General features: G+C 37.9%; 1 pseudogene; it reads right to left on the reverse strand.

Moving 5' to 3' along the window:
• Positions 1-8,396: 8,396 nt before the first annotated feature.
• LOC125390852 (ATP synthase F(0) complex subunit f, mitochondrial pseudogene) lies at positions 8,397-8,744 on the reverse strand (annotated as a pseudogene).
• Positions 8,745-12,087: the final 3,343 nt, after the last annotated feature.

Below are 12,087 nucleotides of genomic sequence, written 5' to 3' on the forward strand. Positions count from 1 at the left end.
ACAACTACAGCAAAACACTGGGGTTTTTTTTTGGAAAAAAAAATAATTATTTGAGTATACAAGCCAGTCATCTCATATAGGTTTTCACTAATGAGGATCTGCTGTTATTATCAGTTTCATTTTTTCTTTACTTATTTCCCAGGGTGTTTTTCCATTAGATACAAACCACTTTAACTCTCCAATTCAATTACATACACTAGAAATATCTTAGTAAAAAAAAGCAACAACAACAAAAATAAAACAAAACAAAATCTTGATATAGTTCATGGAGTCACTTTCTATCTATCTGTTCAAATATCTGGTTTCTAGCTATCTTGAAATATTCAAAGTCAAATTGTGACATGGTTCTACAATTCCAAGCTTAAATGTCTTTTTATTCCCACAATTTAGCCAATTTTTAAGAAACAAAATGAACCATTTTTATATTAAAGTATTTATAGGCACTAATTTGTTTAAATTGATGTACTGGGGGCTATATTCATATAAACATTGCAGCGTTAAAAGAACTGTAAAGATAATGTTTAGCAAATTATGGGATAATTTTGTTAATGTTCAGAGAACTTTGTAAGAACTCTCCATCTACTAGTACTAAGTGGGTAGGAAATTCAAACCAATCCAGCAATCCAGCTTTTCAGAAAGACAAACTTTCTAAACTGAACTGAAGAATACACATGAGAAAATTTCGGTAGCTTATGTGTTCTTAAGAACCAAACTCAGATAGTGGAAAAGAAGACCCAATATCAACTGACTGTTTAAAGAGTAAACAAAGCTTATGAAAAAAAGAATAAAAGAAGTGTGTGTGTGTGTGTGTGTGTGTGCGCGCGCGCGCGCATGTGTGCGCAAACACAAACATGCATACATACTCCTGTGTGTCAGTGTAGCTTGAGTAATAAAGTCAGGAGGCACATTGCCTGAGAATGAGGCAGAGGAGTAGAAGAGTCACAATATACTTTCCTAAAATCTACAAATACTCCTGTTCTCAGACAACGCTTCATCATTTGTTTCCCTTTGAGAATAATTCTACAACATTGGTTCTCTGAACCAACTGTGTTTATAGAGCTAGAATACACAGTACATCAAAGGGAAGATACCCACTGTTTAATGAAAAATGTTTTTCCATTTCTACTCATACATTTTTTAAAGCATCACTCCACTGCCTATTGGAAGCTGGAGAATAACAAGAAGAATGAAACACGTTTTATTTTTGATGTTCTGATTTTACTAAAGTCCTGTGGCCTAGAGGTTAAAACCCCAAGTAAATAACAGTGCAGAAAAAAAAAACTGGAAGCAATTAGTTGTTCTGAGAGCTGCAGCTTCTTTCAGACAGAGCAGGTAACTGTGCACTGCCCAGGCTCACTGCATCTAATGATGAGCATCATAGACAGTGCTTAGACTGCAAGTTGTTTCTTGAAGCTACTATTGAGAAAAATGGATCATCTTAAAACTAGAAATATGCATAGCTTAAAGAATGTAGAGTTTATGCAATCTTTCAACCACTGAAAATGTATTCAACCTTCCTAGGTTATATCCAGGAATCTGTACTGAAAAAGTCTTAGTGAAGCTGATTTTCACCATAAACTCACTGTGTACAGTAGTGTATAAAGATGATATTTCAAACCTAATTCCAAATAGGGTTTAAAATCCCTCCTCTTTTCTCCCTTTACTATCATCCTTATTTCTCCCCATCCCATTGATGCTTTGCATTTCCTGGTGTCCTAGTCACCCCTTTACCAGCATCCCTGATGCTGTGTGTGTGTTTAGGAGACAATGGTGTGAACCCCCCCCTACACACAAATCTCTAAGTCCTTACTTGTTTCTGCTGTATTGTTCACACTCACTTTGTGAATTTTTGTGTTTAGTTACTGGAAAAGGTTAATTCAATGTTATGGTGCATATTTGTAATCACTGCACTCACTAGGATTCTCTTTTCACGTTCCAGAGTGCTCTACAATTGACCATGTTTATGCTCTTCAATATTTACTCTTATTTGATTACCTTTTAAAAAATACTCTGCATTCTTGCTATTTCCATAAAAATTCTATTCTAATCTGTAGAAGACTGCATACAATTTCATTTTTCTTTGTTTGATCCCATAAAACATGACAGATCTCGATGTCATGAAGAAAATTCACCTTTTTACAAATTTTTAACATTTTTTAACTGATCCTGTGGAAATTTTACAGAATGTTCCCCAATCAAACTCATTTCTATAGCTATGTCTGTCCTCTATTTAGACTCCCTCCTAAAGAATATAAAAGAATAATAATAATAATAATTAAAAACCCAATTCTTTTCTCTGACTTGCCCTCCTCTCCAAAATATATTTGTTCATAATTGTTTTGTGAACTGCACTGTCTTGCACCCTTTTGCTCAAACAGCTTTACTTGCAAATGTTCATTGCAAAGAATTCTTCATGTGGTTCAGGGTCCCTGATTTCTGCTACACTACCAATACTGGATCCTCATCTAGACTCCCCTTAGATATCCTGTTGTTAACCTTGAATCATGGAGATCTGATTCTGCAGGACCAGCTCCTTCCTTTCATTCACCCTATTGGGTCATCAATGGTGTAGGTGTTGGGATGGATCAACTCAAAACCCTGGATTTGGGTCTGGGTGGTAGCTGAGTTGGTTGTCCTTGGTCTCTGCAAGGACCTGTCCCCTCTCATGATGGGGCACACATCACACCCACACATGCTTGGCAGGGACAGCTCTCCCACTATTCCCATGTCATCAGAACCAGAATTTTCGCACCCATGCCACTGGAGTGAGCTCTTGTACCCCAAAATGTGGCCAGACTTTTATAGTCAATACAAACACTGGTCCCACTTGCATGAGGCAAGACAGCTTCCCTGCCTTTGAAGGCCAGGGATGAGTGGGGCCATTCTTCTAGTGCCCTGGCCACAAAGGCCAGCTTTTCCATAATTGTTGGGACCAGCTCTCTTGCTTCAGTGCTGATTAGGGGAGGGCTAGATCTCCCAGGTCCTGAGTAAAATGGAGCCTGCTCAGTATTGTTCGGCTATCAGCAAGACTGTAGGCAGCAGAACTGACCATGGCCATCCACATGGCCTTTCTGATAACATAAACTACAGACATCACCAACGACCCCAGAGGCAGTAGGGTCATGGATCCAGACATGGCCGTTGCTGGCAACACAGGCCTGGCCATCACATGGCCACAAGTGTCAGCATGGGCACCACTCACATTAGCCTGAAACTCACCCCTCTGGGGTCTCCAGTTCCACCTCTCTCCACAGGAAATGAATTCCTCTGCTTCTCATCCTCTCTCATTTCTCCACCACGTTTGCTCATTGAAGTGGTACCTGGCAGGGGGGCCTCTCATGTTCTAACCTCTTAACCTACTTATGCCTCTATTTGTTTAACTATACATGTGTATGGTACGTACAATGGGTTCACATGTGTGGGATGTGCATGCATGTGGAGGTCAGAGAATGAACTCCTGTGTTGTCTGATGTTTTGATTGTCTTCTGATAAATAAAGCTTGCTTGCAGTAAGAGGGCATAGCTAGCCACAATAGACTCACTCATAAGTAGATTCTAACCATAATTAAAGGTCTTTGAGCCTATAATTCGTGATCCTAGAGAAGTTAAATAAGAACGTGAACCTAAAGAAAATCATATAGTTATCCTCCTGGATATTGGAAGTAGACAAGATTGCCAGGCAAAACTTGGGTGCACGGAGGGGGAGGGGAGGAGGGTTGATGTAAGGGGAGATGAGTAGAGCGAAGGGAGAAGGGGAGGATTCGGGAAAGCTTTTGAGAATGGGTGTGGTGGGATGGAGGAAGGGTGGATATGGGAGCAAGGAAGTAAATATCTTAATTAAGGGAGCCATTTTAAGGTTTGCAAGAGATTTGATTCTAAAGGGATTCCCAGGACCAAGGAGAGGTCCCCAGATTGTTACTTGGGCAGCAGAGGAGAGGGTGCCTGAACTGGCCTTGTCCCATAGCCACACTGATCAATATCTTGCATATCACCATAGAATCTTCATCTGGCGATGGATGGAGATAGAGACAGAGACCCACATTGGAGCACTGGACTTAGCTCCCATGATCCAAATGAGGAGCAGAAGGAGGAAGAACATGAGCAAGGAAGTCAGGACCACGAGGGGTGCGTTCACCCACAGAGACTGTGGGACTGATTTAATGGGAGCGCACCAAGGCTAGCTGGATTGGGAGTTATGGAGCATGTGATCAAACTGGACACTCTGAATGTGGCTGGCAATGAAGGCTGACTGAAAGACCAGGGACAATGACACTGGGTTTTGATTCTAGTACATGGACTGACTTTGTGGGAGCCTGGTTTGTTTGGATGCTCACCTTTATAGACCTGGATGGAGGGGGGAAGACCTTGGGGCAGGGAAACCTGACTGCTCTTAGGACTAGATAGGGAGGGAGAGGTGGGGAGGGGAAGGGAAAAGGGAGGCAGGGAGGAGGTGAAAATTTTTTATAAATAAATAAATTAATTAAAAAATAAAAAAAGAAGTTTGGAGGACTCTAAACAGTGAGGAGGCAGGAAGTAGTAAGGCATGACTGAGAGAAGATCTTGGTCCTTTTGGACAGAGGACTGGTAGATGTAGGAAGTGATTAGTGGCTGCTTCTCTGATCTTTCAGCTACTTCCCTGATAATGTGACACCTGTTTTGTTATTTATAAAAATTAATTAGATTATTACTTCATCTGGTGTCCCTTTTTGGGGACATGAATTCACAAGACATCTGCTTGTTCACAGCATTGCAGCCACCCACACACATTGGAGCTGCACACACCACTGGCTGGTATCTACTTTTCTCCGCCATGTCCTCTGAGAGATTCTGGAATTTTCTTGTTGCAACCGCTCTACAGCAATCTCCAGAAGTACTAAACTCCACATGTAACTGGACTCCAAACTTCACCCGAGCTAGCCACTCACCCCTAGCCAGCTCTGCCTTCAGGCTGCTCTGTGCTCCCTTCAGTGCATCAAAGGTCCTGCTTTCCCATGTTCCCCTCTGTCTCTTTTCCCGATGGCTGGATTTTTGGCTTCTTTTCCCCATGGGTTTTTGACAATCCCTGGACCTCCTCCTCAGGCTGCTGAAGCACGATCAGAGTTACCTCTCCTCAGCCAGGCTGGTCAGCATCTGTGTTCTCTGCTCAAATATGCTGTATGGTGACAGCCAGCCTTGCTCTTCACTGTCATCAACAGCCAATTTCGTGAAGTAACTTGGAATTGCTAAAAGGAGGAGTTAGTTACAAACACAAAAAAGAGAGAATTTTAACTTTGTAAAACTCTTCATAAGGTAGAAATATTATCTCAAAATTTAAATGTTAGTAAATATAAAACCTTTGTCACAATATTAATGATCGTATAGAATACTAACTAATTCTATACAAAGGTTTCATCTAGCTTCCTGCTCATAATATTGAGTTTGGGTTTTTATCTAGTAACTAGAAATTAAATTTTTGTACTCTGGCTGTGTAACATTATTTCTAATTGCTCTTAATAATAAAAAATTAGTGTCAGCTATGGGGGTGAAACCTGAAGGATCAGAGAAATAGAACCGTCAGTCACTAGAATAGTTCTTACCTATACCAATGCTCAGAACAACGGCGTGATCCTGTCCTCATCTTGCCTCCTCAGTCTATGTCCTTAGACTGACTGATTCCTCAGAAGGTTGCCTCAGACTAACTGCAATGAGCTCCTGTCACCTCCCTCTTTATATTCCTCCTCAATAGCCCCAGCCATATCCCTTCCTCTCTCTTTGTTCATACTGCTGGGATTCAACAAAAGGGGGGATGTTTCATGATATTTTGATTGTAATCTGACAAATAAAACTTGCTTGGATTAAGACAGCAGAGCTAGCCACTAGCTGATCAAAATCAATCATAGAGGTTTTGAGACTGTAGACAGTGTAGACAGAGAGGACATGGAAAGTAGTAAGGTGGTGCTGAGAGAGGATCCCAGGCATTAAGATGGAGGAATGGTAGAGGTAGGAAGAGACTGGTCACTCTAGCCTGCTTCTCTGATCTTTCAGGTTCTGACTCTGATATCTGACAGCCAATTTTTTATTGATAAAGATAAAAAACTGGATTCGTTCTTCATTTTGTTGTTCCTCATTAGTTGCTGACCTTGCTTTTCTTGAGTCTCTCACCAGCACAATGAGTTTGTAAAATAGGTCATGATGCCCAAGGTAGCCATCTATCTCTGACTTTCTTGTTCCTGTGAATATAAAGTATATGCCATTATGATGCCAAATTTCCTGGAGGTGCTAATAATTGAAGTACTCATGCTTATACAATAAGTCAATTTCCCAGCCCATCTCTTAAGGGATGGAATAGTTTTTCTTTATTTTTCACAAGGCATCCATGATTTATTTATTTGACAATGCACATTTAATTTAAACATACAATTATTGATTCTCAGTTAGAATTATTGCTTCATAATAGATTAAACTATTCTTCTCATCTCTTTTGTACCATGGCATGTTTACTCCAAACTATCATGCTTTCTTTGCTGGATTATTGTTTACTTATATAGTATGAGCATTGGTAATAGAAATCTAATACATCTACATGGTTCTACACAGATCTTTAATTCTTATATTTCAATTTGTAACAAGTAGCCCAGTTCTAAACCCATAATTATCTATATTACAATGGCCTATTAAGCATGTTCCCAGATACTTGCTATCTTAGTCGGTATTCTATTGCAATGAAGAGACACCATGACCATGACAACTCCTATAAAAAGAAAGCAATTTATCGGCACTTGCTTACAGTTTCAGAAGGTTAGTCCACTGTCATTGTGACAGGCAGACATGGTGCTGGTGTTGTAGCTGAGAGGTCAACATCTGAATCTACAGGTACTAGGAGTAGAGAAACACAACCTAGTGTGGGCATTTGAAACCTCAAACAGCTCCCCAGTGACACACTTCCTCCAACAAGGCCATACCTCCCAATCCTTCTCAAGTAGTACCATTCACTGTTGATTAAGCATCCAAACATATGAGCCTATGGGAGGATTCCTATTCGATTCATCATACCTCCCATGACAAAATTAACACTTCACTACATTTGTCTTCTTATGAAGTTTAAAAACTTGGAATATATATGGTGCTATTAGTTGTGTCTAAATATTTTTTTTGTACAAAATAATGTTTGTGGGATTTGCAAGAGTCCTCTGTGCAGTAAAAATTCCCATATTCTCATTTCCATCGTTATGTTTATTGCAAGTTTAGAGTTTCTCACAATTAATTGGGTTGGAAATTTTAAACAACTGATGAACTATATGTGATTGTTTGAGTCAAGCAAAATGTTATCAGTAGTGTGGAGCTTATACAATGTGTAAATGTGTAAATTTGAGTAAATGTGTACTGTTAATATGAGCACAGCCCTGTGTAGAGAGTCAACATCTCAGACCCACAGTAATATATGGACTTTCCCTAGTCTGGTTAAGGGTATGGAAAGTGTGTGAAAAAAAGTATTCATTGTAGTTTCCTTATACTGCAGACTGAGATTGATCCTGGTAAATCCCTCTTCAGAGATGAGCCAACCTGCCTCCTATATATGATAAATTTGCTCATTTGTGTGTATGCGTGTATGTGTCGAATTCAAGGAATTAATAATAATCTCAAAATTTCCAAAACAAAAATGTGTTACTTTAAAGAAAAGAAGTCAAAGTGATTCATGTGTGAGTAGTTTCACCTGGAGTGAGAGCAGACTAGAAGTTTTCACATCTTTCCCATGCCTTCTGTTGTTTGTTGCTTATGTTTTCCGGATTTTCTGTAGCTTGTCTGTGATGAGTCCAATGTGTCCCTGTGCCTGCCTAATAAGCAAATATCTGAATGTCTGATCCTAAGAAAACTTTTGCTTTGTATATATTGAACATCATAAGAAGCTTCACATGGAGGAAGAATGAGAGGCACTTTCTAGAAATCTTAAGGGTCCTTTTCAACTTTATAAGGGATAAAAATTTACTGAATCCCACTGACTACATATGATTCATATACCAGTAATGCAAATGACTTGTGAACTTATGTGACGAGTATTTATTATATAAGGTTGTTTTCCAAACTATTTTTGCTTTCAATAAGTGGCTACGATATCATTGTAACTAACCCTGGATAATGCTTACCAAGTAGATGCCCTTGATCTTAGCTCCATCATTCTTCTAAATAAGCCGTAATGGTGAACTGGTATTTTAAAATGACGTTTGATCTCTTTACATGCCCATGAACTAGTGAGATATTTCCTGATTTGAGTTCTTTCTCCTCTCCCTTTTGCTATAGGAGACCATTTGTGTGAGTAGTGCCCTACTGTACACAGTTGCTTGTTTTTGGTTTTGTATTTTTTAAATTTGATTTTTTTTCACATGAACCAGTCGGTCACCTTTTATTGGACACTAGTTCTTAGGACATGAAGATCCAGCCAGAGTTGAGTTCTTCATGGATGGGCGTAGGTGAGGTGCCTATGCTCAGGTGTGCGGTCCCCTCGTTGTGGTACTTGCATTGCCACTCATGTTTGAATTCCTTGTAAGAAATGCAGGAGCTGAAAACCACATAGGCTGCCAGCACCATGTTAATCCCCGAGATGCTGCCTTTCCGCACATTGATGTACTTGTAATATCGGTCGTAACCTCTCTGAAAGGCTCCCACAATGCCACTGGGGGTGAAATTCCGCATCAATATCCAGCTCGGTAGTTCTCCTTGTTTAACCTCCATAAGCTTCTTCTCTTTCATTGGCACGAGTGACGCCATCTTGCAGACCCGGTGTCCACAAAGCCTTAAATTTGATTTTTATTGTCCTTCACATTTCTCTTTATTTTTATTTGAGGAAATGGTTTTAAAATGCCTAGAATATTTCTTGCTTAAATTTCAAATTAACTTGTAATAATCTTTACAAATTCACATTTCTATAAATTTATTTTTGCAAAATTATTTGCAACTTGTAAGTTGAAACTACTTTTTGAAAAGGATAAGTAGTGTAGTAACCTACTATATATCTTCAGAATTTAAATAGAGTTTAACTTTTTATATTATAAATCCAAATGCAATACTGGGATCTACCTCTGGCCTATATTAACAATATAATGAATATAGTTTAGGCAAGTATTAAAATTTCAAAATTTTGAAATATTTGAAAATACTTTCAACATTCTAAGACATAGGATGAGGGTACAGAAAAGTTTGATTAGCATTTACTTCTGTTCCCTTTGTTGCTCTGCAACCTAAGGGAGCTAATAGAGAAATTCTCATCTATTTCATCTTCAAACATTTCAGATTTTCTCTTTCTGAACTTCATGAACAATTTCATGAGCAACCCTTCATTCAAATCTCAAAGACAAAATAGTTTCTGCTGCCAGTGCTTGCTTCAAGTACAGTCCTTTGAAATCTTTGAAATCTTTCCAGGTGCTCATCTGAGAACCTGACCTTCAGATCAAAAGATTAAAGGAGAAAATAAAGCAGAGATGCTCTTTTCTCCCCTATTTTGTGGAAATAGCCAAGGCTAAAATGAGTGATCCTTCTTTTACTCCTTCTTTTTCTTTCTCATGTGCTCTTAATACTTCTCATGTTTTCTGTTTTTGTCTACATGGACTGATTTATGTACACAGGGTATCAGTTTCTCTTTGCCCAGAATGTATACAATATCAATGACGCAAACAGATCTTAAACGTGGTTGCAAATTTCACACTTCAGGGGTATAATGATTTTATCACCATTTTGACATTACATAGGTAACGATGTTTAAATACATGATCTTAGATGTCACAACCAGGTTTCAAGCCTGAGTTTAATTCTGAACAGACTGACTGCATATATAATTCAAATATTTAGAATTTTGGACTATTTACATGATAAACTGTTTTTAAATCATTATACCGTAAGCCTCTCCATATGAAATGGAAAGCACAGATGAAGTATTTCCTGAAAATCCAAATCATAAATACTTGCACGCACGTGAAAATATCTCAACAGTTTTATTTAATCATCTTTATCATCAGCCTCATTCTTTTCCATTTTATAGTGCATGGCTTTTCTGTGTGTGTGTGTGTATGAGTGTGTGTGTGTGTGTATGCATGTGTGTGTGTTTGTGTATAAATCTGTGTAGTAGCACTTGTGATAGTTAAAATTATTTCTGAGATTAAATGGGATTTAGAATCACCAAGAGGACAAGATGTTGAGGATGTTGCATGGGATTATGCAGATTAGGGTAACCTTTAGGAATAGTGTGAATTGTCGTCTAGATCAGATGAATGTAGGAATGAAAATACACCACAACTCTAAAGACAAACTAATAGAGAAAAGGTGAAGGATACTAGCATCCATTACTTTTTGTTCGTGATTGTGGATATAAAGTGACTAGTTGCCTCAAGCTGCTGCTCTAAAGGCTTCACAACTATGATGATCTATATCTGTGAACGAAAGTAAACCATAATTGGGTTGATTTTGTTCTTTTATTATGGCAATATGACAAGTAAATAATATGTGTTATTACTATTCTAGATTGATTACCAAAAAATAAAATGAAATTCAGGAAAACCAAAGATAAAACTCAGTGGTAAACAACACACACTGATCTTGCAGAGGACCCACATTAAATTCGCAGTAACCGCACTTCAGGAATGGGGAGTGAGTGACAGACAAAATGACCTGTAACTATAGCTTTAGAAGGATCTGGCACCTCTGTCCTATATGACCACCTGAACTCATGTGTCCGTACTCACACAAAGACACACATTTGCATAGTTAGAAAGAAATATAACTAAATATTGACATACTAAACATTCTAATGCAAAATGACCAAACAGAATGTTACATTCACTTTTCATTCACATTCTAAATTACTAGTACTCCATAGCAAATATAAAATATTTATATTAAAATCTGTGGAGAGATATAACAGAAATGTGTATGTATGTGGAACTTCACAGTGTCAGTCTCACTTTTATAGACAAAGACTATATTATACATTTTTCATTCCTTAGTGTGCATTTATGTATGAGTCACCTTTTTGATTGCACTATTTAGAGTTTTAATGTAAGGTCAAGTATCAACCATTCCTGGCAGCTTTTCTTAAATCATTTTAATTGACTACAAAGTAATGTATTCCACATAAAGTTCAAGCCCACATTTTTATGACAACATGAGTTACAACTATGAAATAATCAAATTAGATATAAAGTGCATCCTTTAATCAAACTTGATGAAAAAGTCTCAAGGCAGAGCAATTTTCAGAGTTATTATATACCCAGAGAAAAAGAGACCTTTCCTATAAAGGTTAGTTGATATTTTTAAAGAATGCAGAGTTTTTTTTGAATTATCTGTGTATGTGTGTGTCTTTGCTGGGGTGGTTTGTACACATGAACATAGGTGCCCACAGAGGCCAGAGGTAACTGAACTGGAGTTAGATGTAGTTATGAGGTTCTTAATTCGATATTGTGGTCTTCTTTAAGACCTTCAGAAACATCTCAAGAGTCTCACCCCAGGCCTTTCTTACAAATGGAATCATAGAGTCTACTCTCTTTACTTTTGATTCCCTAAATGTATTATAAAATATTTCAAAGTGCTCTTTGCACCAGTAGACCATAATTTTTAGTTTTGAATAGAGTTTCTGTGGAGTTCCCTGGTATGATTGTTTGCTATAATTGTATTTTATGTTTAAAATCTAAATTTATTCCAGGCTTCAGGTATTAAAGATACACCATAATTTAATTATTATCAAGTTGTTATGATAACAAATGGTCCTTTCTCTTGAATAAAATACCAAGGAGAGAAACTACCCTTTGAAGAGTGCAAAAACTGTTCCAATAACTGTTTTATATCTGATAACTACCTGTCACTGCTATCACATCTCTGGCTCCACCTCTTACTGCAGCATATGCACCGCCTTATTTTTCTAAAATCTTTCCCACCTCTCCATATTTATTCTTCATTTTACTAGTGCACACTTTCCCTGGAATCATAGGCCAAGACAGTACTTGTGTGTCTTCCACCTGTACTTGAGTTTTCTTGTGATTTTCTACAGAAAGAATTCCCAAAGATAAATTTAGATTGCATGGTTAAGAAGATAATTTATTCATACATTGAAAGAGTGGTTGCA

Source organism: Myodes glareolus, chromosome 16, assembly GCF_982192425.1.
Source record: "Myodes glareolus chromosome 16, mMyoGla1.1, whole genome shotgun sequence".
NCBI lineage: Eukaryota > Metazoa > Chordata > Mammalia > Rodentia > Cricetidae > Myodes > Myodes glareolus.